We start from the raw sequence: 27,167 nt of genomic DNA, 5'->3' as shown, positions 1-27,167 counted from the left end.
TATTTTTCCACATAGACACTGAGGGCGCCCTCGGAGGCTTCCAAGGTTTGGCTATATCTCTCTTAGCCAAGGTGAACCCTAACAACATCAAATGGCGTTTGAATATGTTACCCCCTACATCCTCAATAACATGCAGCAGGACCAACTTTGGGGAACCAGGGAGGTCCCAGCTGAGTACTTCGGAAAGGCACGACAGGATTCCTCTCCAGAATCGCGCCAAGGCGGTACAATGCCAGATTGTGTGGAGCAAGGTACCCTCCTCATGCTGGCATCAAAGACACACCAAGGAGGCCACCAATCCCACCCTCCAGAGCCTGACCCTGGAGAAATAGACCCGGTGGAGATATTTAAAGTGAATGAGGCGAAGACTCATGGCAATAGATAACCCTCGTGGGGAGGCCAGGGCCTCCACCCAGTCCTTCTCCTCTAGGGGGCCTATGTCTCCCTCCCAGGCCTCGCGAAGTTGCTGTAGTGTGGGGGAACTATGGATAACCAGGGACTGATGAATCTTAGAAATATGGAACTAAACTCAGGCAGGGACCCCAACCCTTTGATGTAAGGAGTGATGGCATCCCGGAGCTGCAAATACCGGAAAAATTGGGTTTTGGGCATGCGGAAGTCCTTCTCTAGCTCCTGAAAGGACTTAAAAACTGGTCCCAACATGACGTCTCCAAGAGTAAAGATGCCAATGCGGTTCCAACTCCGAAACCCGGGCAACGTCGCTTTTTGCGGTAGTAGCCCATTCGACCAGAGGGGAGTCTCCTGGGTCAACCTATTCCACCACCCTGTCCTTCGCAACGCCTGTCGCCATATTTGAAATATCAATTTCGTAGCCGGAGGCGGTTAGTTGCGTAGCGGTGCAGACTACAATATAGTGTGTAGAGTGCTATCCCCCATACACTGTCTCTTGACTGCATAGGCTGGGTCGGCCCTATCGCCATACCACCACTCATTAAGGACCAGCAGATGGGAGGCCAGATAATAAGATAGGATATCAGAGGTTTCCAATCCCCCGTAAGACATGGACTGGAATCAAGTCCGCAGAGTTACTCTTGCCATGCCACCAGCCCATAGAAACGGACCCAAGGCTGCATTGACACGTCTGAACCATCCAGGGGATATCGGATAGGGATGGTTTTGTAGTTGATACTGGAAGCCGGGAAGAGACACCAGTTTAAAGATGGCCGATCGACCGTACATTGAAAGAGGCATGTGGGACCACATTTTAAGATCTTCCCGCACCCGCTCCCATACAGGGGCCAGATTCCGTTCCCAAGAAATGATCGGAGAATTGGATACAAATACTCCCAGGTATTTCAACCCCCCCCAATGGCTAGTTGAACGGAGGAGGCCCAGGGACCGGGGCCGGCCTCTTCCCCCAGGACCCACTGTGTAGATTTACGAGGGTTCATGAACAAACCCAACGTCTCCCCAAATATCTTCATAATACGTAGTAGACGCGGTCCTGTCTTATCGATATTGGTAAGAAAAAAGATGACATCATCCGCATATAAGGCAATGCGATCCGACAGGCCCGTCGCCCATTCCAATCCAGAAACTTGGGCGTCGATGTGTACCCAAGACGCCAAAGGTTCCATAGCCAGCTCAAATAAATAAGGGGACAGCGTACAACCCTGCCTAGTGCCCCGACCAATAGAGAACGAGGGGGTAACGGCGCCCACCACTTATACGGACGCCGTCAAGTCAGTATAGAGAAGGGTCAGGTAGGACAGGAATCGTGGTCCAAGTTCCATCTACTAAGTGCGAACAAATATACCCAGCTTAGGGAATCAAAGGCTCTATCCATATCAGCAAGTAATAGCGCTGCCCGATCCCCCAACCCCAGGACAGTTGCCACTGCGACATGTGCGCACCTTATATTGTGGTGAGTCGCCCTGTGGGGCACAAACCCGGCCTGGTCGGGGTGCACCAAAGATGTAATATGGGCACGGAGGCGATTGACCAACACCTTGGCCTCCACAATAAGGAGAGATATAGGGCAAAAGGATGCATGCTGTTCTGGGGGTCTTCCCAGCTTGTGGAACACTACAATCTCCGCGTGCCGCCACTCATGAGGCATGCAACCCTGCTCCCTAGCCTCCTCGGCCACTCTACGGAAATGAGGTCCCAATTGCAGAAAATAACATTTAAAAAACTTGCATGGGAATCCATTCGCCCGGGGCTTTCCAGGCTGCATTTCACCAAACGCTGCACCTAATTATTACTCTGTGAGCAGCAGATCCAGTTCCTCACGCACCTCGTCAGAGAGGGTCTTGGGGGGAGATCGTCGAGTAATCGACGCACCATCGCTTCGAGGAGGTGTGGAAATTGACAATGTGTATGTACATAAGCGGCGTTCATTTGTGTTCACCATACCCCTCTCTGTAAGCAGAACGAATACCGTGAAGCATTGACTGCATCATCCCGCCAGCGTAGGCCCATGCACGCAAATATGCACGGCAGCCATTTTAGGTACCATGGTCTCCCTGTCCGCGATCGATCGCCAGCGCACTCCCCTGACCCTGCAAGCATCCCCCGCGCACCCTGGCTGCCCCCGCTCTCCAATGCACAAGTCATAAAACCTCTTCTCCTGCCTGACTCTGCCCCTGGGAATCACACCCCGCGCCTGACCAACACCTCCCTTCCTTTCATGAATACCCCTCTATTGATAAACCCCTTCCTCTACATCAATTGTCCACACGGAACCATTCCTTGCATGAATACCTCTCCTTTGATGAGCCCTTCCTTTGAGCCCGATTGTTTGCACGCATCCCCAGTCATCATCTAGCCTGAGGATACAGTTTATTACCCCTTACTGTATGGAATCGCCCCTCTTCAAAGGAGCTACGATTGGTCCTGGCCCCCACCCACCCCCTGAGATCCGATCAGGCGCACACATTCTAAGAATCGGCGGAACGTCCGGCTGTGTAATAACCATCTCCTATTGTATAGGGGGTGGGGACCTCTACTGTGGAAATGTGTGGGGATAGGCCTGAAGCTGGGATTCCAAACATGCCTTTTCGTACTTCAAAGTGTCTTTATTGCAATAAAGAATGCTTGTGCGTCATAAACCTGTGTATAAAAGACGAAGCCTCAGTAAGACTTTTAGAGCACCTCCTGAAGACACTGTGTGCGTGTCCGAAATGACAGGCTCTCCTCATGAGAAATAAAACTCTGTTCTTACGTCCCTGCTTCCAGCGCCTGTCTCTTTATTTGGTAACTGTTCAAGATGGGAACTAAGAGGCGTCTTGTGCCAGCAGCCTGGGCATCGGTTGTAATGTGGGCTGATTTTCCTCAATTGGCGTCCCAACGCGGGGTCCATCAGCGACATAGGGTCCGGTAAGAGAGGTCCAGACGATGGGGTGAACATCTAAATGATTGGAGTATACCTGCCTTGAGAGGACGCTCGTCCGTCTGCCGATTGAATGAGCTTCACCGATTCCGAACGGACCTCTCTCAAGCGACCTACTGTCCTGACTGGAACCCCACAGGAATGCTGCAGTAAAAACATGGAGTAAGAGAACGATCGGGCGCTGGAAAGGGAAGGCGAAGAACTGTCCACACGGTCCGGTCCGGGTAAGGTTAAGTAGGACGTCTTTTACGTCTGATTGGTAGGATGGTTTTATCCATCTGATTGATTGATTGTTTGTATTGGAATCGGTATTTAAATACTGGTATTGTTCATTGATTGATTCATTTAGCCTTGGTTGCTACTTGAAGTATTGGTTCTCTTTGAGACATTCTCTGTTTGCAAACAGCGACGAATAGGAACGTTCCTCTCTCTTTGAAAATAGTGAAGGATAGGTAATGCGGACTTTTGTCCCCCGTTGTAATCCGTCATGCCTATTTTTCTCCCCACTGATTGATTGGTTGCTCTATTGCTCTTTGAGACATTCGCTGTCTACAAACAGAGAAGAATAGGAATATTCTGTCTCCCTTTGCAGATAGCGAAGGATAGGTAATGCAGACTTTTGTCCCCCATTGTAATCCGTCATGCCTGTTTTTCTCCCCACCGATTGATTGATTGTCTGGACATTTATTGTTCAAGGAATAGTTCTTTTGAGGTATTCTCTGTTTGCTAAAAAAAAAACGTGGAATAGAAATATTCTGTCTAGTCTTTGCAAGTAGTGAAGGGTAGGTAATGCGGACCTTTGTCCCCCGTTGTAATCTGTCATGCCTATCTACTCCCCACTGATTGGTAAACTAGTTCCACCCGGACCATTTATTAGAGGTAGATCATCTGGCTCAACCGGAGGGCACCCCTAATAAAAAGGACATATGTAAAAATACGAAGTAATCACCGTATTCTGTTAACAGAAACTTTAGCATGAAACACACTAGAAAAGGAAGGAAAAAAAAAGAAATCGAGCAAAATCAGTAGGCCACTGATGAGTTTTTGACTTCGCTAGAAATGAGAAACGTTAGAAACAGCCCGCAATAAGAAACATGAAAGTGGTGAGAAAAGCCAAGCTTGACATCACGGCCGCCACGAGGTAGCTAGGCTCCGCCGCCCCTCACTGCTCCAAACATGTCTGTCCCACCGCCCGCCACTCCCAAAAATGGTAGCATAAGATAGATACAAGCCAGCAGATACCTACCCCCATTCCGGAAGCTCCCGAAGTGCAACAGGCCCACGGTTACGCCCATCTGGAAGATGAGGCCTCGACACGTGCAGGGCGGGGCCCGGCTAACTGCCATCAGCCGGAGAGGTCGTGGGATGGTCGGCCCGGAATGTACTGGTCCTCCCATCCTCTTCTGGCGCCCTGCAGGCCACGGGGGGGATGTCTTGCTTCTGCCTCCGACCCCCCCCTTTTTTCTCTTATCGCCTGGTCCGGCCATCACGAATGTCGGAGCCGGGAAACGGCGTGGGGTGCGCTGGGAGGGAGAGGCGGCGCGGACGAGCCTCTCCCACCTCCCCAGGTGGAGGCCCCCAGCTGCACCCCAACGCTCCACTCACCCGACAAGGGTTCCTCCACTCTTGCGGTGCAGCGGCGCTCCACTCACCCAGCGGGGTCTCGTCCACTGTTGCGGTGCAACGACGCTTCGCCCAAACCAGCCGAGCTCATGAAATGGGCAGTCGACCCTGCAGGAGCGGGCCCGGTGTGAAAGGATGGCCCGGTCGCTTGTCAGCTAGAAAATGAGTCCCACGATCAGAAGTGTTCTCCTCGACTTTGAAGATTCTATGAGAGCCACGTGGGGAGGGGCCCGACCCCCCCCCCCCGCGGGCACCCCCCGATGGGGAATGACTGCCATGGTCACCCACAGAACAACCAAGATGTAGCCACGAGACAATGGCGCTCTCATGCCGGCGCCAGCCTCAGCGTGAATGACTAAAATCCTGCAGACTACCAATTTGATCAGTTCCGGTGGGACACCAGTATGACCCGGTAGGAAAGATTCTTGCCTCCCTTCCCCTTTTTGACTGATGGTTCATACCGCCAGTCCCTTCTGTTGCCCTTTTACGAAAACTATTTGGACTGCCGAAAGAGGTTCTGGTCCAACCACGAGTTGGTGGAGACATTTTGATTATACTTGGACCTGCCTGACCTCACCCAAAATGGCGCTGGTACAAATGAAACCCGCAACTCCTCGTTGTGTCCCGGTTGCTCAGCCTTGATATCAGGAGATATGTATGCAATTTTTAGCACATGGCGGGAGGGGATGGGCATTGATTATATGTTCGGACAATGAATTGATATGGGATGGGTACCGATTATATGTTCGGACAATGAATTGATATTAAGTTTTGGCGCATCATGTTATTGAAAGTTCAAATTTTTTCGACACTTATGGTACTTGCTCACAATGAATTTTCAACATGATTTTATTGTATTTGTCGCACTTTTATTATGAAATCACCGACCGCCGACTCCGTTATGCTTTCCACAAATAAATATCCCCACGTGTACAGTTCCTGTCTGCTCCGTGGCCGGCCCACGTGGTTGTAGGCCCGTATTTGTGCACCAACATTTTCAATTAAAGGTTTTTGAAAAAGCAAACATAGTTGTAGTGCTTAGACTGGTAAGTTTCGAATAAATGGCCACTGTTTCCGTTATAAGTAAAATACAGGTGAAATGAAGAAGCTCGATTAATTAAGGGTTAAAAAAATATAGTACACGGAATATTGCAAATTTGAATGGTTCAGGTTTATTGTATGTGTTTTTCATTTTTGTGCAACGTAAAACAATCGATAGAGATCCCGGTATTTAGCCTTTACTTTATATGCCACATGTATCAGGGAAGTCGTTTTAGATGCCCCTAAGCCACTCCGAAGGATTGCTACCAGGCCCCTCTAGTACGAACAAAAACGACCCTGTACCACTGTAGACCATCCCTCTTCCTCAGAGGAGAACATGAGTTCGCCCCCACTCTACACCGACTGCCCTTTTGTTTTGACCCTTCCCTACACACAACCTGAAATGCCACGCTTGAGCGATCTATGCAAATACACAGACCATCAATAATTATCTCTCCCGCACTGCCGGTCCCTCTGGGCTTAAACGCCGAGATGTTAGGGACTGCATCCCGCGGAGACAGGCCGAGTATGTGGTAAGTAAAAGCATTTTCGAGTTTATGCGCGCTGATGTGTTTTAAAACGCTGCTCCCACCCCTTCTTTTTCCCCTCCTTCTACAGATCACATCGGAACGTCGACTAAAGAATGCAGAAGACCTACGCAGCACGCCATGGTCCCGCGCGGAAATCGGGCTAGCACTGTGAAAATTATATATATTACCTATGGGGACTGCCCCTGAGAACGTGACGAACTTGTGCGATATGAATGCACGCATGCATGCCCTGATGTGTATAGCTCGACTGAATATACGTTGCACATGTGTGGATTGATCAGAGAAATGTTTTGTGTATGATTTAAGTGATGATCGAATGACCGATGGAATGGGGAAAAAGGGGTCTGAACATGGTCCCTATACACGATAAACAAACAAAGATATAGCACTCCCTTATTTAGAAATGACTGTCTCTCTCTCTCTGAACACAGCGACTGGGAGGGTGAAGCAGAAACTTGACGGGTTATTACAGTATGACAAAATATGACCCCAACCGGCACCCCAAATAATGCAACCAAGAATGACGGGCACCAATGAGTAAAATTATACGTTAACTAAATAGGGAAAGGTTAAGGAATATTCCGGGGTGAGGTTTATCCAAGTACCCTCCGCCTGGAAGACTAGGAATGTTGCCAAATGTTTAAGATTTACCGCCTCCTTCTTGCACCCTCATAGACATAAAACTCAAAGCTGCCCCACTGTTCTCCCGACTGATACCCTCTGTTGCCTCGGCCTGGAAACCCATTCACTAAAAACGATTCGAAGATCCCACCATGAGTATTAGCCCAACCAGGTTAGTTCCCGACCAATTGACAAAAGTGCAAGTATTTGCAACCGAAGCCACCAGCAAAGGCAGCCAACGAAAAGAAAGAAGAAAAAGGTAAAAGAGCTCAGCCCTCAGACAAATTAAGTAGGATATTAAGGATGCGCAGCATGCAGGAAGAAATCTTTTTGGCCAAAAACTGTTTTATGTTTCGTCTTGGATTTTTGTATGTAATACATGTACTGTCCCCCCCCCCTGAGGTGCCGGGTTTTTAGGGACCCGGTGGTGCCAGGGGACCACACCCGAAGACCTCTGACTTCTCCCTGTTCTGGACTTACAGAAACACAGAGTCTTCTAGTTGAAGTCAGAGATCGAGTTTTATTGGCTGCAACCAAGTAACATGTGTCCTAGAAGTACGACAGCACGGGCCGTAAGTTCTCAGGAGACTGTTCGTTCTTACAGAACCAGCCTTCTCCTTATATACATAAATAACAGCTGCAGGCAAGAATTATTGAGTTTATGATATGGCTATACACATATTTCTACAATAATACAAAGAGCGAAGTCATGCTGGTCAGCACATATTTTAGATGTCCAGTTTGTGATGGATTACCCCGCCAGATCCAGAATTCCCATCAGATATCGATGAAACACCAATAAGGTCGGGCACCCTCCCATCATAAAACGGGTCATAAACAAGAATCATGGACAGGTGTATGTGTATGGAAAACAGGGTCTGTATGTAGTGAATGGTTTATGACATGTTGTGCCTTGATGATATCTTGCTCGGCCACTGGGCGAGGAGCTGCCCAAACAGGCTTGGCTGGAGGCAATGGAGTCAGCTCGGCCAGGTCATGGGGAAGTCAGCTACGGTGGACGTGTCCTTTCAGATCAAACTCGGTCTTAATCAATTGACTATATGAGGGCAAGTCATAAGATGGATGCTGTTTACAAAATGGAGTCTGAGGGTTCGGGACGGAAACCATGATTTAAGGGTGCTAGCATCACTCAATCACGACGCAAATGCACAGGGATAATGTCCTAATCATTACCGGTCCGTAGATACCAAATTTGTCATGGTACGACGATATTTTGTGTAAGGGTGTTGGACCTCGATATCTGCGGAACAACAGGGTCCGGATTTACAGTACCACAGACCCTCCTTTTGCCCTCATATTAGGCAATAACTCACGCTAATCTGAGTCCAAATCTGTATTGATGAATTCATGGAGATGCTGCTGTAGCATCATTCTGTTGCTCAATTCGTCCCTTGATACAGGCTTCCTTACACATGAAGTAGCGCAGAGGCCACATATTGCAGGAGCGCACTGCACAAACAGGCAGAACATAAACAGAACGGCTAAGATCATCCCGATGAAGATCAGAGTTTTCCATCCCCAAGCAGAGATCAGTTCCCAGACCCACTCTAGCAGAGACCAATCCCCTTTCTCCATGTGAAGGGAATCAGAGATTTTGTGTAATTTGGAGATGGCCTGGTACACTGTCGGAGCATTATCGGGGATGAAAATGCAGCAACTGGATTGGATCACTCTACATACACCACCACGGTCTGCAAGTATGACATCTAGGGCAACCCTGTTCTGAAGGGTCATAAGTCGATCCGACTGAAGCTCAGCTGTCAAGTTGCTAAGGGCACCGGCCGTTTCAGTCACGGCGGACTCAACTATCCTCGTCAATTGTCGAATGTTCCAAAACCTAGGGTGGCATGGGTTCTAGGCAGTATACACGTTAGCTGGCAGATGCCTCTCAATCGAGCTTGACAGTGTGGCCAATCGAATGCATGCAACGCGGATGCGTTGTCCTCACGTGTCTTCAACAGGTGAGGAAGTACGGCCAGGCAGTTAACTGGTCCGCTAAGGGAGACAATCGTTCTCCCGGAGTGCCGGTCAATGAGGCTGCTCACAATGGAACCCTGGGCATGCATTCGATTGGCCACACTGTCAAGCTCGATTGAGAGGCATCTGCCAGCTAACGTGTATACTGCCTAGAACCCATGCCACCCTAGGTTTTGGCACCCGAAACCTTGCAAACAACTGAAGAGGCATAGACGCTCATAAATTAAGTATTCCCAAGACCTGGAACCTTATTAACAAACCCTGAAGATTGGGGCGTGCCATTAATCCTTAACCAGCGCTTCGACAAAACTTCAACCCAACCTCGTTTTGATGTACAGTGAACCTATTAAGATTGGGGCGTGCCACTAATCCTTAACCAGCGCTTCGGCAAAACTTCAACCCAACCTCGTTTTGAAGTACAGTGAACCTATTAAGAATCACGTTGGCTTGCGCACCCCCGCCAAGAGGGCCATCTGAATTGAAGCCAATACCCTCCCGGCTCACCAACTCGGTGTTATTAATAATTATGTCCAGGCAATATTAATTTCTTGTCCTGATGATGATCCCGTTTTATCAGAGCTAGGGATCGAAACGTCGACCTTAAAGTAATTCATACATGTACTCACTTAAATACTACTCTGTGTATGAATGACTTCAGGATACGCTGCTAAATGTATACTAAATGCCAGTGACCTGTCAGCTCACCTTGTTTGCCTGATAACTTTCCCCACTTACCCTTACCCTCTTGCCCTCCCCCCCTTTTTGGATGGCACAGGACTGTGCCCCTACTTAACCCTTATTGCTTGGGTTAATTGCTGTAACTTTGATAATCCAAAAACTTGAATCAATAAATATTCCGTGACCGGCTGGTCATGGAATTTTGAGACTATATAGAGTTCCATTGTGTTCTATATATATCAATTTTTCCTTATTCTTGTTTGCTCAGGACCTTTTGTTGTTTTGATAAATATTTGGCGCACCAGCGGCACGCCTGCGCTGCAGCCATTGCTTTAAGGCTCACGGAGTACACCTGACTCCGCCCCTCCTTCACCGGTTAGGTAATTCGTGCCTACTCCTGGGCTAGCATCCTTACAGCAACTCAAGGTAAACCATTGAGTTTAGATCAAGTCGCTGTGCCTTCTTCAGGCTTGTCTAAGTGTTTGACATGACTCGCTTCTGGCCCAGAGGTCTACAGCTCTATGCAAAGATGTCTTTGCTGGGGTGGGTGGGCTTTCGCCCCGGGTGGGTGGGTCTTCGCCCCGGGTGGGTGGGTTTTCTCCCCGGGTGGTTGGGCCTTCGCCCCAGGTGGTTGGGTCTTCGCCCCGGGTTGTTGGGTCTTCGCCCCGGGTGGGTGGGCCTTCGCCCCGGGTTGTTGGGTCTTCGCCCCGGGTGGGTGGGCCTTCGCCCCGGGAGGTTCGGCCTTCGCCCCGGGAGGTTCTGCCTTCGCCCCGGGTGGTTGGGCCTTCACCCCGAGTGGTTGGGCCTCCTCCGTTACAGAGACCTCCCTCTGGACCACCAGGCCACCGAGTCTGTGGAAAGAGCAGGCCCTGCTGAGCCAGCTCACAAAAGCTTCCAAAGATTGGCTTTATCCGCAGTAACATCCGTGCTCAGCCTCTGTAGCACCAAGAAGCCTTCGAGGATCAGGTTGAGCTTCATAAGCCCCAAATAAAAATACAAATAAAAGACACACATTCACTCATACATACATGCATAAAGCACATGTGCAAGCCCTGCTGGCTCTGGTGATTAGTTGCATTTCTGAGTGTAAGAGCATCGACTGTTCTTTCACTCTCGGTGCCTCGTGCTCTTCCTCTTGCACCAGCAGGTGCCAGGACCCTCCAAAACACCTAAAGGACATGTCAGGATCCAGGCTTTCAACAGGAGATTCGTCCGATTTCAAAGCAGCGTGAACATTCATCATCTATAAAAAAAACAATGATTTCCTAAGGAAGCTGTTTTACTACATAAAAGAGAACAAACTTTTATCCATTTCTTGAATTTTTTCACAAGTAGCCCCGCAACAGTAGCTGCCATCAATGTTTTCAGTCCTACCAGGAGGTTTTATTCTATTTTTAGACAGGAAAAGGAATCAGGACATGTGACTTTGTAAAAAATAAATGCCTAATGGTGGACTGCAGGGCATATCTGGGTGGGGGTACCAAAAAAGATACGTTTACTTATACATTTTGGGTATTTATCAACGATTTGCAGCACATTGCCACCCTGGAAGCGAGGGCACGTTTACTTCTGGCAGTAAAAAGGAGCACGGATGTACAGAAAAGGAGATAGGTTTCTACACAGGGGAAACAATTTTTCGCAGAGGAGAAACAAAAAAAAAGTAATTTGTGCTAAAACACATTTTCGTTGAAAATACAGCTAAAGAGTGGTACACCTATTGCAATAACACCTGGAAACACCCATACACATGTGAGCATGCAGGAATCTACAACAGCCATGAATTTACTTGACAATTCCCTAAATATTTGAAGAATTTCAGAAACTCGTACATTTGCTCTAAACATACAAGGACCCCAGTGGAGGCAAACTTCCAACTATGTTCTATTGTTTGTCAAGCCATTAGAGTCGCCACTGGGTGTTTGGCATGTAATTACTTTATGTATGTTGACCTTTAGCATGAATTATTCAGCCATTTTAGGAAACGGATTTACACAATCAAGTATTAATAAAGATGTTAATGATCACTAAACCTTGGCATCTGCCACATGGTGGTGCTGTTTATCTAATTTAGAGATGAGCACAAAGACAGTTGTTTTCTAATTCAACATATATTAAACAAGCTTTTGCACTGCAACAGGTCTCGCATTTGTGAAAGCTAGAGGTCTTTATATTGAAAATGACAATGTTTTTTTACATTTGCTTTACTGTAGGCAGTGGAGTAATATTTGCATTGCGCTAATAATGAAAGCAATCATGTCACATGTATCATAGAGAATATGATCATGTACATAACAATAGTAGAAATTATGGTACCGGAAGAAGGCCATCGGCGAGGGATGTTGAGTTTCTACCTAGCAATCCTGGCTGATGAGGGGTGAGGCCCTGAAACCGGTCCCAGGATGCTTGTTTCCTGGCCAGGGAGGACATGGCTTGGCAGTTCGGGCTGGACTGTTCCCATGAGGCACAGGGTCAAGACTAATATGCAAATGGCCGGGTCTGAACTGTGGTGGCATGGTGAGCAAAAAAAGGATGGATTTAACCCAAATGTCTTGACTAGTGGTAAATATTTTGATTTGTTCTGTATTATGTCTATCAATTGTGTGTCTTTTTGTTTCTTGCCCTAATGGTGCCGGGTATGCCCAGACGTGGGTTCTAGGCTTATTGTGCCACTGGATTCAATTTAGCCTGGCTGATGATCAATGAAACCCCGAAACTGGCCCTGGGATGCTTGTTTCTGGTCCAGAGAGGACCTGGCTTGGCAATTCGGGCTTGACTGTTCCCATAAGGCACAGGGTCAGACTGATTTTCATATGGGCCCTGTCTAAACTGGGTTGGCACGGTGAGCAAAAGAGTGATGAATTTAACCCAGATCCCTTGACTGGAGGTGAATGTTTTGATTTTTTCTGCATTCCAACAAAGACTCCAACCTACATAACATGTAGTGGCAGAAGCAAGTTGTCTGGGGAGCCAGTCAGGGCGGCTCAAGAAGCTAAAATCACCAACTCGAAAATGGACCTGTTAGAAATGGGATCTCTGGTTGGCTAAGGCTTGCGCCACAGCCAGGCAGAGACCACCACTCTAGTCAGGGCAAGGGAGTTACACGCTAAGATAACCCCTGATCACCCCCTTGGTAGCCTGGCACGAGCAGTCAGGCTTATCCCGGGGGCCATGTGTAAAGTATTTGCGCGCGCACCCAACAGCAACAACATCCAATGCACACTACAAAAGGAACTCTACGCAAGGTTATATCAAAAATAGCCTTTGTATTCTCATAACACATTAGAATAATAAACACATAATATACATGGTGCCACCTGGCACTGGGTCATATCTACAAGGGAATTATATACACCTGATAGGGCCCACTGGGCCACTGTCAGAACCATCACAAAGTGAAATTAGTAAAAGTAAAACAGATCATAAACGTACAACCAGTAAACACTGGTAATCACTGTACTTAGCATCAGCCTGTGACATAAACTACATTATGCACAGTATCACATCAGGCGCAAATTACATTCTGTGCCAACCTCACAAGCATAAACACATTATGAAATCCTCTCACAAGTCTAAACACATTAGACCCTAACCTCCTAAGCGTAACTCACATTAGGGGCATAAATCACACTGTGAAACATAATCTCACTAGCATAAACCATGATATGTAAAACAACCTCATAATCATAAACCACATTTAGGAGTATAACACGGATGTATGACGGTACAACGCGTACCGTCACAACGCATCCCTTTACCACGCATCCCTTACAACGCAAGTCGTTACCACGACTTGCGTTGGGGGTGCGGATTTCGAATAGTATAATTTACTATTCTAACACCAGTCCCTGTGGACCCTAGGGAAGGTGTTGGGATAGTAAATTTACTATTTTTAATCCTTTAGCGCCCTCCAGCGTAAGTCATGGTAACGACTTGCGTTGTAAGGGATGCGTGGTAAAGGTACCGCGTTGTAAAAACTTCGTGGTAAACAGGGTGAGTAAAACATACTACATACAGTACATTTCCTAGCACCACATAATGCACATTTTAGCACCTATTCTCCTACAAAGACCATAGTGGAGGCAGCAATCACATTAGGGCCTGGCGCACTATTTACCTCCCAGTCCCCCTGGCCAACTGGCCATCTGAGAAAGGGGCTCAAATGCCCTTCGTCTAGATTGTCAGGGCGCGCTGCCAAAGCAGCAAAAGTCAAGGGTGCGCCACTGCGCAAACCTAAATGCAGCAGCTGCCCACTACTTGCTGGGCAGCTGGGAATGGATGGGGCGAAGGAGTGCGTCTCACTTCTAACTTCAACCATGCCCCCAAAGAACTATGAGCCTTAACGGTGCAGCTGCCCACTACTTGCTGGGCAGCTGTAAATAATGGGGAAGGCCTGGCACCTCTATGCCACTTCTGTCCCTCTCAGGGACTCTCTAAAGAACTGCGCCAAACGTTGCAGCTGCGCTCTGTCTGGTGGGGCAGCTGTGGAACAGAAACTGGCGCTGGCACAAATGTGCCCTCTGGGCTCCTATGGGCCTCTCCAAATAACATGCCCCTATCGTTGCAGCTGCCCTCTCATTCATGGTACAAAAGGGGGTGGTGATCCATCAACACCCCCTTTTGTACCGCTCTCATACATGGGGTAGCTGTAGACCAAAGGCCAAGGCAGGGGCACAGGCCCATCGGGGCACGGGCCCATCGGGGCACTCTTAAAAAAAATATTGCCCCCAGGTTGGAGCAGCCCTTCATCAGGCGGGGGCCACTCAGAACTAGCTCTGTGTCTCATCCGGCACACACCCGGAAGAGACATGTTCGAGTGGCCCACTGTGTAGTGGGGCCGCTAAGCGCTGGCACATGTGCCTCGATCTCGCGCCCTCCCCGCTCCAGGCAGCTCCACTCACCGGGCTGCTCTCCGGAGGCGGCGGGGGACGCTGTCTCCTCTCCATGGTCTGCCGGGCTCTCAACCGCTCACCTGAGCCTCAGATGGCTTCACCGGTGCAGCAGGTTGGGCTCTCTCTCACTCTCTAGAGCCTCGCTGGCTGCGGCTGCACTTCTCCTTTGCCTGGGCCCCATCCTGGGACCCGGGACTCTTCCTGGCCACTCTGGGAGGCAGGGTAGGCTCCCGTCCTCCTCTCTTGCAGCCCCGCCTCTGGCCGCACTCGTCTCTCCCTGCATCCGTCCGTCAGGCCCCGCCCACAACCATGCGGGCCGTGTATCACGGCTGCAGGTCTTCTCACGGTAGAAATGTGAGGAGGCTCCCTCGTATCAGCAAGCGGGTGGGCTCCCGCCTACCCCAGGCACCAGAAAGCGGGGTGGGCACCCATAATTAAAGAGAAACGCAGGGTGGGCACCCGCTAGGGAAATATATATATAAACAAATAAGTGGGGTGGGCACCCGCTCGATCACGGCATTGTCGGGGGAATCCCTACTCCGGGGTTCCCTCCTGGCAAAGTGCAGCTTGATGCTGCAAAGCTCCAGGGCTCCTTTTGGAGCCACATCTCAGCGCTCCCCTGGGCGCTGGAAGGCTGCAACAAGTCTTGGCAAAATCAAAGGAAGAGCAAAAGGTCCAAAAAGTCCTGGAGGCATCAAGGGGGCAATGTAGGGCAAAGTAGGGCCCAAGGGCGAGCACACAGGGCCCTCCAGCAGGGAGGCAGTCCCCAAGGCGGTCCCTCCTGGGCCCCACCAGTAGCAAGCCCCCCTCCGTCATGATCCAAAAGCAGAAGAATGTCATGGGGTCACACCATTTTCCTTTGTGTAAAAGTGTAGGCAATGGGAGAACCAGATACAACTGGTTCAGGGGAGCTTTGGAGCACTTTGTTTTGCGCAGCTCCTCTCTCCCTCTCACAGGACAGGCCAGGGACATCAGACACCCCACAGGAGGTGGAGCCAGCATTGTGGAGGGAAGGCGGACCCATCCTGGCTCCTGGAGCCAAGCACACCAGCCAGCCCCTGTCAATCACAAGCCAGACATGCAATTCACATAAGGCAGGCAGGTACACAGTACACAGAAATGCCAACTTCTAAAAGTGGCATTTCTCCACCAGTCACCATAAATCTGCGCACACCATTGCGCAGCATTTATTCTCACGAGTTTGCACATACTAAACTTGACCCTGCACACCCCTCATATCAGGAATTACCATGAACACACATATCCCCCATGCATTCCTATGGGAGAGCAGGCCAATCTCACCACACGCACTCAGAGTGGGCACGCACTTTACACTGGGCCACATTGCCAAAGTGCGCAGAGGCCTAAAATCACTACCACTATGTCAGAGGCTTAAGGCAAAAAGTTCAGGAGTGAACCTGCCAAAAGGGCCAAGTCCAACAGGACCAAACGGGGCAAGTTGATTAATTGTAATAAGCACCCCGATGGAGAATATGAATGAAGGGCAAGGGGCAGCACTCAGCAGTAAGCATAGTGTGTCAGGACCACGAACGCCACAATCGAGTAAGGTAAATACAGTGAAGGTGTCTTTATTAGTGAAATTACCAGGCATTCGTGCAGTGTGTAGAGTGAAAAGAAGTAGAAGAAGAGAAATTAAAGAACACGGACAAGAGCGGCCATGTTGGAGTGGTATCAAGTCACTTGGGATAAAGCACGTGGACCTGAATATGACAGCAAAATAAGAAGAAATCATCAATTAAGACATGACCCTGCAGACACATCTTACTAATTATTAACCCCTAATCAGAAAGTTAACAGTGCCGCACTCAAAGCTTGCAGGCAAGAATGTTTTCTTACTTGTGGAAAAATATGTCGCTCTTTATCGTACCTGTTTCCGCAACCGTAAGCAGAGCAGTACTACACCATCTTCATGAGGAGCACTAAGACGGCTGCACGTTTTTAAGAGAGGACGAACAATGCACATATGAACTTTTTTTTGTTTAAGCAAATAACAAATAGTGTTTCGCTACCATTTAATAGCGTCTTAAATAATGGAGTTAAGGGTAATAGACGCTACTTCTCCAGTCACCAAAATGGCAGAAGCAGCTTCATTAGTGAATTTCATGGGATCGAAATAGTTCCTTGCATCATAGGCTGAAGCTGGTTCACCATGTTTGTGCTGCTAGTCCCTCCCCTTGATCAAATACAAAGTGGAGCAGAATTCATTTTGGCCATTGCCAGTGCTGGATATGGAAACGTTTACATCAGCAGCCACGAAAGACAAAAACAAGCCCAAACCCCCTTAAAAAAAGCCCAAAGTAATATCCTACAAAAAAAGCCCAAAAAAGCCCAATTGACAGTCGACATCAAAAAGTGCAGGTGGTCTAAACAACATAAAACCAATGGAGCCAGAGGCACGGCTTGAGAGGCAGTACTAATAGAACTGCAGCATTAGGAGAAGGTGGGAGAGAGAAATTCTAAAGTTAAATCTAAGCAGCTATGGCACCAAAGCGGAACACAGGCAAACACTAACAGAGCAGGAAAACAAGAAAAAAATAGCCTCCAAAGAACAAATAAAGAAACATAGTGACATGAGACAGTACTTAGTCTCTGCTGCGTGGGAGGAAAATAAAATAAAAAGGAGGGACAAAGAGGCAGGACTGACCACTAGCAAGCAAGGATTTTTAAAGGACACTAAAACAAACATATCAAAAGCAGGGGGGTGGCTTTAAGCCCACAAGAGAAGTTACAACAGGTCTCGAATGCTCGACCTGAAAATGACTAATACCTGCCATCCCTGCCCTTCCTATAGCTTTAGGGTCTGGAATAGCCTGAGTTGTCACACTTATAGGAGTGTAATGGTTGGTAGTTGTGTTGATACAGTCATTGGCAGCATGGCAGGGGCGAGGGGTGGTGCAAGCTGCAGTGGCCTCCTGAAAAGGGCCCTGGCACATATTTAGTTTACAAATTAAGCACTGTATCACGTGTTCGCCAAGTATTCCTATTATTATCTCTTCCACTGTACAGATGGTGGACCTCTTTTGAAGAGACAGCACCCAACTATACAGACAAAAACCACCATGCTTGTGCACAAAACCACAATTACAATCTTTGTCCTCAGCAGAAGTAAATCTAGTCTCCTTTTCTGATAAACAGATCTTATCCACTGTGAGAGACGAATTTTGGTCAAAATTAGTTCCAGCATTATCACTGAGTGACAGCAACTTTTTTCTCAAAAGTGGGCATGATGTGTTGCCTGCCAGTGGCACAGAACTCTGGATTTGCTAAATCAGCTGAAATAATGTTCCCAACTTGAAGCCCAGGGCAAACCATGTATTGGATTTATAGGAAGCCACAAATACAAAGGTAGTCCATGTTATCATCAATGGAAGAAATGTAAGGCCTTGAAGCAAACCCAGCCTGAATCAGAAGATAAAGGAATAGCTTGGTCCTGGCTCTCGGGAACGTTAAACAAGCTTAATTTGAACAAGTGTCATGAACTGCCTTTTTAACATAAGGTCCTGTCCTTACCCATAAAATCCAGCACGTTTGCATATCAATAAAATGAATCAATTGGCAAATCTCAATATACCCAAAATTTGTCTGCAGGAGACTTGAAACTCCACAACAGAAAAATACGATGGGGCAGATTTACAAACCCCAGGGATGCACCAGTTATTGTGCGCCGCAGCTCCACCACCCATGGTGAGCCGCATTTACAATGCGGCGCACCTTGGGGCAAAAATGGCACAGATGCGTGACGCATCTGTGCCGTAAAGGTGGCGCATTGCTGGAATTGCGTCGCAAGCGTGACGCAGCTCCAGCAATGCTCTTGGGGGCCCTATCTGTCCAATGCTGAGTCGACCCTTACGCCTGCTTCATGCAGGCGTAGGGTTTTGACGCAGCATTGGCCTAAAAGTGACTGAGTGAAAGCTTGTAGATTTCACTCAGCAGGAACGCCTCCTTATGGCGCAGGGCTTTACATCGTCATGCAGTGGCATAGAGTGGTGTAGAGTAGAGTTGACAGGCGTAGAGTGTCAGACTGGATTAGAGTGTCATAGAGTGGGGTAGAGCAGAGTGGAGTGGCATGAAGTGTGTTGTGTAGAGTGGAGAGGAGTGTTGTAGAGTAGAGTGAAGTAGAGCAGAGTAGATGGTGGTAGAGTCGAGTGGTATAAAATGTAGTAGTGTAGGAGAGTGAAATGGCATACAGTGGAGTAGGTTGTTGTAGAATGGTGTAGAGTAGAGTGGAAAGGCACAGACGGGAGTAAAGTGGCATAGAGTTGAATGGAGTGGGGCGGAATTGGTTACACTGGGGTACATTGCAATGGGGTAGATTGGAGTGGGGGAATTGGGTAGTTTAGGCGTGTTAGATTGGGGTAGATTAGGGTGGAGTGGGGTAGATTAGAGTTGGGTAGATGGGAATGGGTAGAAAGCAGTGGTGTAGATCGGGCCGATTAGGGTAAAGTGGAGTGGGGAAATACTGGGGTGTATTGTGTATCGATTTAGATTCCATATGGATTTTCCCATTTCATGCCCTTATATAGGTACAAATCATATTGCCCTTATTTAGGAATAGAACTCCAGCCCTAATTTAGGCATAGTCCATGCTACCCAAATACAGGCATGGCTACTTACATCCGTTCATCTACGTCACATCGAGTTCCTGGAAAATCAGAGTCTTAAGCCTTCTGCTTGGATATTGATTTCTCCAAGAACTCATTTATTATGCATGAACATCTATGCCTTTGGGGTTCGTTCATGACGTTCCTATGCTCGACTTTTAGGTCAATACTGGCATTCCTAAACACCCTCAAGGTATAAATATACCTTCACTTGCCATGGCAAGGCACGGTTTGGTGCAGTCCGGTGACCTACTTGCACGACGAGGCTCGCCACAGCAAATCCTGAAGGAGGTCAAGTTCTCAACTGATGCACTGACCAGACGCTGTCATCCTCTTCGCCGAGATTCCAGCTCCACTGTTTCTGGCTCCCATTGCGGGGTGTTGGAGATCTAGTCCCGGGAAAGAGATACCAACCTCTCTCATTCTAAGGAATGGAGCTGATTAGAACCTAGAGAAAGCTTTGCCAATTCTTGGCACAACTAAACTAAGACTAAGACAGCACCTACTTCTTTCCTCGTACTCGACTTAGGTTAGGTACACTGGGGTAGGTTTATTTTAGAAGCACTAGATGAGTATTTTAGCCTGTCTTATTTATGTATGTATTTTATGGAATATGTAATAGCCACAAAACCATGCTATTATAATAATTTTTTATATTACTGCTAACGCTGTACATATTCTATTTCGCATTCTGTCTTACGATTGTAGCAGTTCATATCTCTTGCATGAGAAATAAGACTGTTCAATAAACATTTTTATTGAAACGCCCATCTCAATATTTCTATGCAACTCTGTAGAAACGAAGCATGCATGATTGACTGAGTGAAACGGTTATCTATTGTTTCCACGACTCTGAAGATATTGTTCAGACTCTAAGGGAAACAAAGTTGTCATGTTTATGCGGTTGTCTGAAACGAATCCCTTCTTGTTCATTCGAGAAAGTTTCTAGTGACCTCTGAGTTAGCTGTCACACACACAATTAAGTTTAATATACTTGATAGAGACATACTGACTTCAGTCCTATGTCAAATCTATAGTGTATGTTATTCCAATGCACAGGGCCTATTAGGGATAAAGGAACTACATTACAGGTGGAGTGGAGTAGATTTGGGGGCGAGTGGAGTGGGGAGGATTGGGGTAGATTGGAGTGGTGTGGAGCAGGATGAACTGGAGTTGGGTAGATATGAGTGGGGTAGATTGGAGTGGAATATAGTAGGGTAGAATGGAATGGAGTGGAGTGGGGGTAGAATGTTATAGTTTGGAGTGGGGTAGATTGAAGTGGAGTGGAGTGCAGTGGGGTAGATAGAGTGGGGTAGATTGGAGTGGTGTGAGGTAGATTGGGATGGCATGGGATAGATTGGAGTGGGGTATTTTGGGTTATATTGGGGTAGAGTAGAGTAGAGTAGATTGGAATGAACTGGAGTAGATTGGGGTAGAGTGGAATGGCATAGATTGAATTGGGGTAGATTGGGTTAAAGTGGAGTAGACTGATGTGGGGTAGATCAGAGTGAAGTGAAGTAGATTGAAGCAGAGTGGGGTAGGTTAGAGATAAGTGGAGAAGATAGGAATGGGGTAGATTGGGTAGAGTGGAGTGGTATGTATTGGGGTACACTTGAGTGGAGGGGGCGGATTGGGGAAGTGCGTAGTTAAGTGGACTGGGATAGATTACAGTGGCGTAGTATAGATTGAGTGGAGTGGGGTAGAATAGGGTGTAGTGGGGTAGAGTGGTGTGGAGTATATCGGAGTGGGATAGATTGAGTGGATTATGGCAGGGTGGTTTGTAGTGAAATGGGGGTACATTGGAGTGGAGTGTGATAGATTTGAGTGGGGTAGATTAGAGTGTAGTGGGGTAGGCTGTGGTAGATTGGAGTGGGGAATATTGCAGTAGATTGGAGTGGGGAATATTGCAGTAGATTGGAGTGGGGTTGATTATGGAGGAGTGGGGTAGATTGGAATGGAGTGGAGTGGGGTGGGGTAGATTAGAATGGAGAGGAGTAGGAGGGATTGCAATGGACTTTGGAGTAACCCTGGGTGTAGTTCGCGTAGTATCTCTACACCTAGCTACGCGAAGTGCACTACGTGAGCTAAGCGTAGCACTACGCGAACTGCGTAGTGCGGTAGGGAAATGCTGTTCGCAATGATTGCACAGTGCCAGATGCTTGTCCACACAGTGCAATCATTGCAAACGGCATCTTGCACAGTGCAAGCAGTCGTTTTCTGCAGCTTGAGTAGATTTTTACTCGAGCGGCAGTTTTCTCAACTCGGACTGGTAGTTTCTCATCACGAGCGGTCGTGAGCATACGCGACCACTCGCAATGAGAAACCTGACCTCCCTGTGTTGAGAATCTCGCTGGGAGGTTTATTTTCCACGCTCGCGATTGGCAACTTGATTTTACTGATCACGAACGAGGAAAAAGTCTCGCCGGGATGTCATTTTGCTCGCTCGCGGACGCAAACTTGACGTTGAGGAGCACGAGCAAGCAAAAAATGCCCACTACATGTGTTTGCACTGTGTTACATGCAACTTCTACCAGCTGCGTCAGCCGGTAGAAGTTTTAATCTATATTATGTACGATTTATCATGCATCACACATTACCCCAAGGTCCTCTGTGTGCGGATAAGTGGCCCAGCCTGAACGTACAGGAAGTGCTATACTCACAGGCGGGTCTAGCGCGGCACAGGGTAGAGGCAGTCAATCACCAGAGGCAGTGCAATCAGAATCAGGAGTCCCGCTCCGACAAGAGATGACCACAGGATGCAGTGGCTTCGGCATTCACAGGCGCCTCCTCCTAGAGGGAAAAGAACACTGGTTAATCTGAGAGCAGGTGATCCACTCCTAGGCCTGATGTACACCCCTCACCCTGGACATGTCTACAGTGACTGCTCAGGTTAAATATATAGTGAACTCAAAGTTTTTATATAGTGTAATGGTCACTGGTTTCAATGACACCTTGGCACTGTTTGGAATGAAAAGCCTGATAAGGGTTGTCCCTAAAAGCAGCGCTCTAATTGGAGTGTGAGGATGGGGGGACATGCGCATGTGTGCACGCGTGGGCATGTGCGTATGCGCGTGCATGCATGCACGCATGTGTGTGTATGTTTCATATTATTTAATTTGATATAATGCGGACATGGTCCACAGGCAGCAGAGTGCTTTCCAAGAGTAAAGTTACAAACAATAAACACAAGAATATATCTGTGATACAGGACAGGAAAAATTTTAAAAAGACATTTAAGAGTTTGTGGGAGACCATAGATTTAGCTCAAGTCAAAGAGAAGAGTTTTGGGTTAATTTTTTAGGGTAGCATGAAATTGGGATCAGATGGAGGATAAGAGAAAGAGAGTTACCGATTCTTGTAGCCTTCCTGTGAATGATAGGTTCATGTATCATTCTCATTTAAAGTGAGAGGCTCCCAAAGAAGGAATTTTGTGTTTTTTTAACACAGCATCGTACTAAAGTTTTTTAATTTTCCAGTTCGGTAGATGGAGAAGAGGAATGCAGGGCCTTGTGGGTAGTGTAGGCAATATTAAGTTGAGCTCTAGCCTCAATAGGAAGCCACCAATGGGATAGCAGGATGGGTGTGATGGATGGGATGGGTCATATTTCTTGTGTCCAGTAACAAAGTGAGATGCAGCATGTAGAGTTGCCCTGAGAGGCGCTAAGCGTGCTTTGAGGATGCCTGAGAGGAGTGCGTTCCCATAGTCTAGTCTGGGGAGAACCACCGCCTGAATTACGGATTCAACTAGAACCAATGTGTTGACCCCTGATTTTAAGTCTTGCTCTGGAATGAGATCTCTGATCCTCCGTCAGCAGCCGCAGTTGGACCCGGGTGCTCTTGGATATGGTGTGATTGGACTCTAGAGGTTGGGTCAATTGTGAAGGATGAAGCCAAGCAAATTAGTGTTTTGAACTTCGAAGCGCTGTTACTCCAAGGCAGGGGGGATTGTTTCCATTCTTGCACAATTAGGTTGGATTTCTTCAGTGATGAGAAATAATTCTGTTTTCGGATGGTTAAGTTTATGGTGGTGACTTAAAATGCATGTTTGAATTCTGGCTACGGTGTTGAATAGGAGGGTAATGTTGTCCGGGGATGAGACCTTTAAGTAGATCAAGGTATCTTCAACGTATAGGTGAACGAAGGTCCAAGAGTTCCTGAGGGCCTCACAGAGGGGCTCCATAGAGGTTAAATAGATTTGGTGAAAGGATCGAGCCTTGAGGAACCCCTTGTTGCACCCTGACTTCATGAGAGACAGAGCTCCCAATTTTCCCTACATGTGATTGGTTCATCAAATTGGAAGTAAACCAGTCCAAAACTACTGCTTTGATGCCCATTTGATTCCACTGGATGCTGACCAAAGCGCGATGGTTGACTGTATCAAAGGCAGCGAGAGATCGAGGAGAAAAAGGAGGCACAACTTCCCACTGTCAGCAATCTGCGGAAGTGCAGTCTTACCCTGCCTGGAGGAAAGTGTCTAGGAGGTTATGTGCATGGATGTGAGAAGACAGTTGGGAGACTACTCAGCCTTTTATCACTTTAGGAAGGGAAGGGTAGAGGCTGGACAGATGTTGTTTAGGTCATTGAGGTCCAGTGATCATTTGTTATTAGAGGGGAGATTTGATCAACTTGTTAACAGTAGGGAATGTACCTTGTTTGAGTCAAGCTTTGACCGGGGTGGATGGAGAGGGCAAAAGCTGTTTGGTCATTGCATATGGCCTCAGAGGACATGGGCGTGGTTGTAGAGGAAGGGTTGTCTGTCTGCTTGATTACTTCAAACAGATGCATGGGTCTGTTCTTTGCTGTGGCAAGAAGGGATTTGATATGCATTGATTTGGTTCTGAAATGTGGTCTTTGTTGCTTTTTTCTTGCACTTCTGAGCCTGGCCAGATTTAGCAGAGAGGGTGATTGTGTCAATTGTTTTGCAAGCAATTTGAGGTACTTTCTTTTTGGTAAAGGTCGTTTTAGAACCAAAGGGGAGAAGGACTGAGTCTTCAGCGCTCGCTCTTGAGATTTGTAAATTCCTCTATCAAGGTTTCCATGCAGTTATTACATTTGTCGGTGGCAGTGTTGACATAAACTTGGTGAACTACAGAGGTGAGAGTAGGGAGAGCCTTGGTCACAAGCATCTTTCTATTGATGGATCTTACATTATTAAAACATATTTTCTCATTCTTTGGTTGACCAGAGGTTTTAGTGCAGGTGAAGGTCACTGTGAAGGGGATTAGAAGGTAGTCAGAGCAATCTACCTGAAAGGGACCATCTGCTGTTAGGTGGGGATCTTTCAATATGATCAGATCCAGAAAGGAGCCCTTGCAGCGTGCAGGGTTCTGGCAATGTTGCAAGAGATCAATGTCGCTAAGAAAGGAGGAGAAGATGCCCATTAATTGGCTGCCCTTGGTCGCCAGGTGAAAATTGAAGTCAACCAGGAAGGTGATGTTGGAATGTGATGAACTCCATGCATTCTTCAGCAAAAGTGTTAATAATAATAAGAATAATGTTCATTGCAAGATTGGAAGCCGTGTGGCGGGAGACTTCCAGAGACGTGCACTCGAAGGAGTGATGGCAATGCAAGGGAAGGAGTCTGCACCTTAGAACGTTTTTGAGAACGACAGCTAGACCTCCACCTTGCTTGTCTTCCTGGTCACAGTTGGGAATGGAGTGGAGTGGAGCGGGTCGAAGGTGCAGTGTGTTGTTTGTGGCATCGCATCAGGTTTCAGTGAGAACAGGATGTCCATGTTGAGACTCATGATTGCTTCGGAAATCTCAAAGCGTTGTTTAGCTGCTGATCCGCAGTTATGAAGCATGCATCTGAGTGAAGAGTGGTGAGTTTAAACACAGGGTGGCTTAGGTAAGGATTGTGTGCTTTTGGGTGTTGTATAAGGCCGGTCAAAATCTCTGTGGTTCGTGATATTGCTGGAGATGGGTAGGCAGCCTTGAGCTTGGTGGTGTGGCTACGTGTTGGCAGGTTTGGGATTTTCATAGCTTTCAATGAGAGCCATAGGTCCTTCTCATCGAGGGAGGAACACCCAATTGGGTCTATGGGAACTCTGAGCCTCTAATGGATGTTATTCAGAGCAGGGTGTTGTAGGGAATATTTGTGGTTTGCAAGCAAATCCCTTGGCACTGAGAGAGCTTGGGCTGAGATGTTGATTTTCTTCATCAGATGAGATAAAACAGAGAGGGGTTCCGAGTTGGGGACATTTGGGACTCAGGAGACGGTAGGTCTTGTGTTGAGCTTTTGAGCCAGGTCTTGAGTTGCGCTTGTGATTTGGAGGTACCCGTGGCAGGGAAAAGATGGCGGGAAAAGGGGAAGAGTCCAGAGATATCAGAAAAGGTTAGTTGATGATAGATGGAGAGTAGGTGAGGAGGAGGGAGTGCTGGTGTATTGGGGAGAGGTGTTGGAATATGGGGAAAAAATTGGAGGGGGAAACGGGTTGGAGGAGGGAGAATTGAACAGATTTGGACAGATAAGGCCTGGAGGGCGGTTAGGGCGGCTCACCAAGTGGGATGCACAGTGGCGTAGCAGTGTCAGATGGTACCAGGTGCGGAAAATTTCTTGTTACCCCCTCACATTGAAATTATTAAAAGAAGGAAAAATAATATACTTAAAGCTTTGCCTTTCTGGATTTTTTCTGTGCTGTGCACCACTCATTTTAAATAATATATATATTTTTTTAAACTGTTGTGAGCCCCACATTTTTTCATTTTTATTTAAAAAAAAAATATTTTTGCCATTTTGTCACCCCTTTCAGGGATGATACCCGGGGAGGCCCGCACCCACCACACCCACCTTCCCACGCCACTGGGGATGTGAGGTGAGAGGAAGGTGAGGTAGATGGGCACAATAATGGATAAGGGATGTGAAAGGGAGACAAGTTGTTAGGGTGAAAATAAGATGTTGAGGGTCTTTTGGTGGACAGCAGAGATGAGAGGATTGGGAAACAGGGGTGAGAGGATTGAGAAACAGGGATGAGAGGATTGAGAAACAGGGATGAGAGGATTGAGATACAGGGGTGAGAGGATTGAGAAACAGGGATGAGAGGATTGAGAAACAGGGATGAGAGGATTGAGATACAGGGGTGAGAGGATTGAGAAACAGGGATGAGAGGATTGAGATACAGGGGTGAGAGGATTGAGAAACAGGGATGAGAGGATTGAGAAACAGGGATGAGAGGATTGAGATACAGGGGTGAGAGGATTGAGAAACAGGCATGAGAGGATTGAGAAACAGGCATGAGAGGATTGAGAAACAGGGATGAGAGGATTGAGATACAGGGGTGAGAGGATTGAGAAACAGGCATGAGAGGATTGAGATACAGGGGTGAGAGGTTTGAGAAACAGGGGTGAGAGTATTGAGGAAACAGGGGTGAGAGGATTGGGAAACAGGGTGTGAGCGGATTGGGAAACAGGGGTGAGAGGATTGAGAAACAGGGGTGAGAGGATTGGGAAACCGGGGGGAGAGGATTGGGAAACAGGGGTGAGATGATTAGGAAACAGGCGTGAGAGGATTGAGAAACAGGGGTGAGAGGATTGAGAAACAGGGGTGAGAGGATTGAGATACAGGGGTGAGAGAATTGAGAAACAGGCATGAGAGGATTGAGATACAGGGGTGAGAGGTTTGAGAAACAGGGGTGAGAGTATTGAGGAAACAGGGGTGAGAGGATTGGGAAAGAGGGTGTGAGCGGATTGGGAAACAGGGGTGAGAGGATTGAGAAACAGGGGTGAGAGGATTGGGAAACCGGGGGGAGAGGATTGGGAAACAGGGGTGAGATGATTGGGAAACAGGGGTAAG

Source organism: Lissotriton vulgaris, chromosome 8 (assembly GCF_964263255.1).
Source record: "Lissotriton vulgaris chromosome 8, aLisVul1.2, whole genome shotgun sequence".
NCBI classification, from domain to species: Eukaryota; Metazoa; Chordata; class Amphibia; order Caudata; family Salamandridae; genus Lissotriton; species Lissotriton vulgaris.
The sequence above is the reverse complement of the archived record's forward strand: the minus strand, read 5'-3'. Positions refer to the sequence as shown.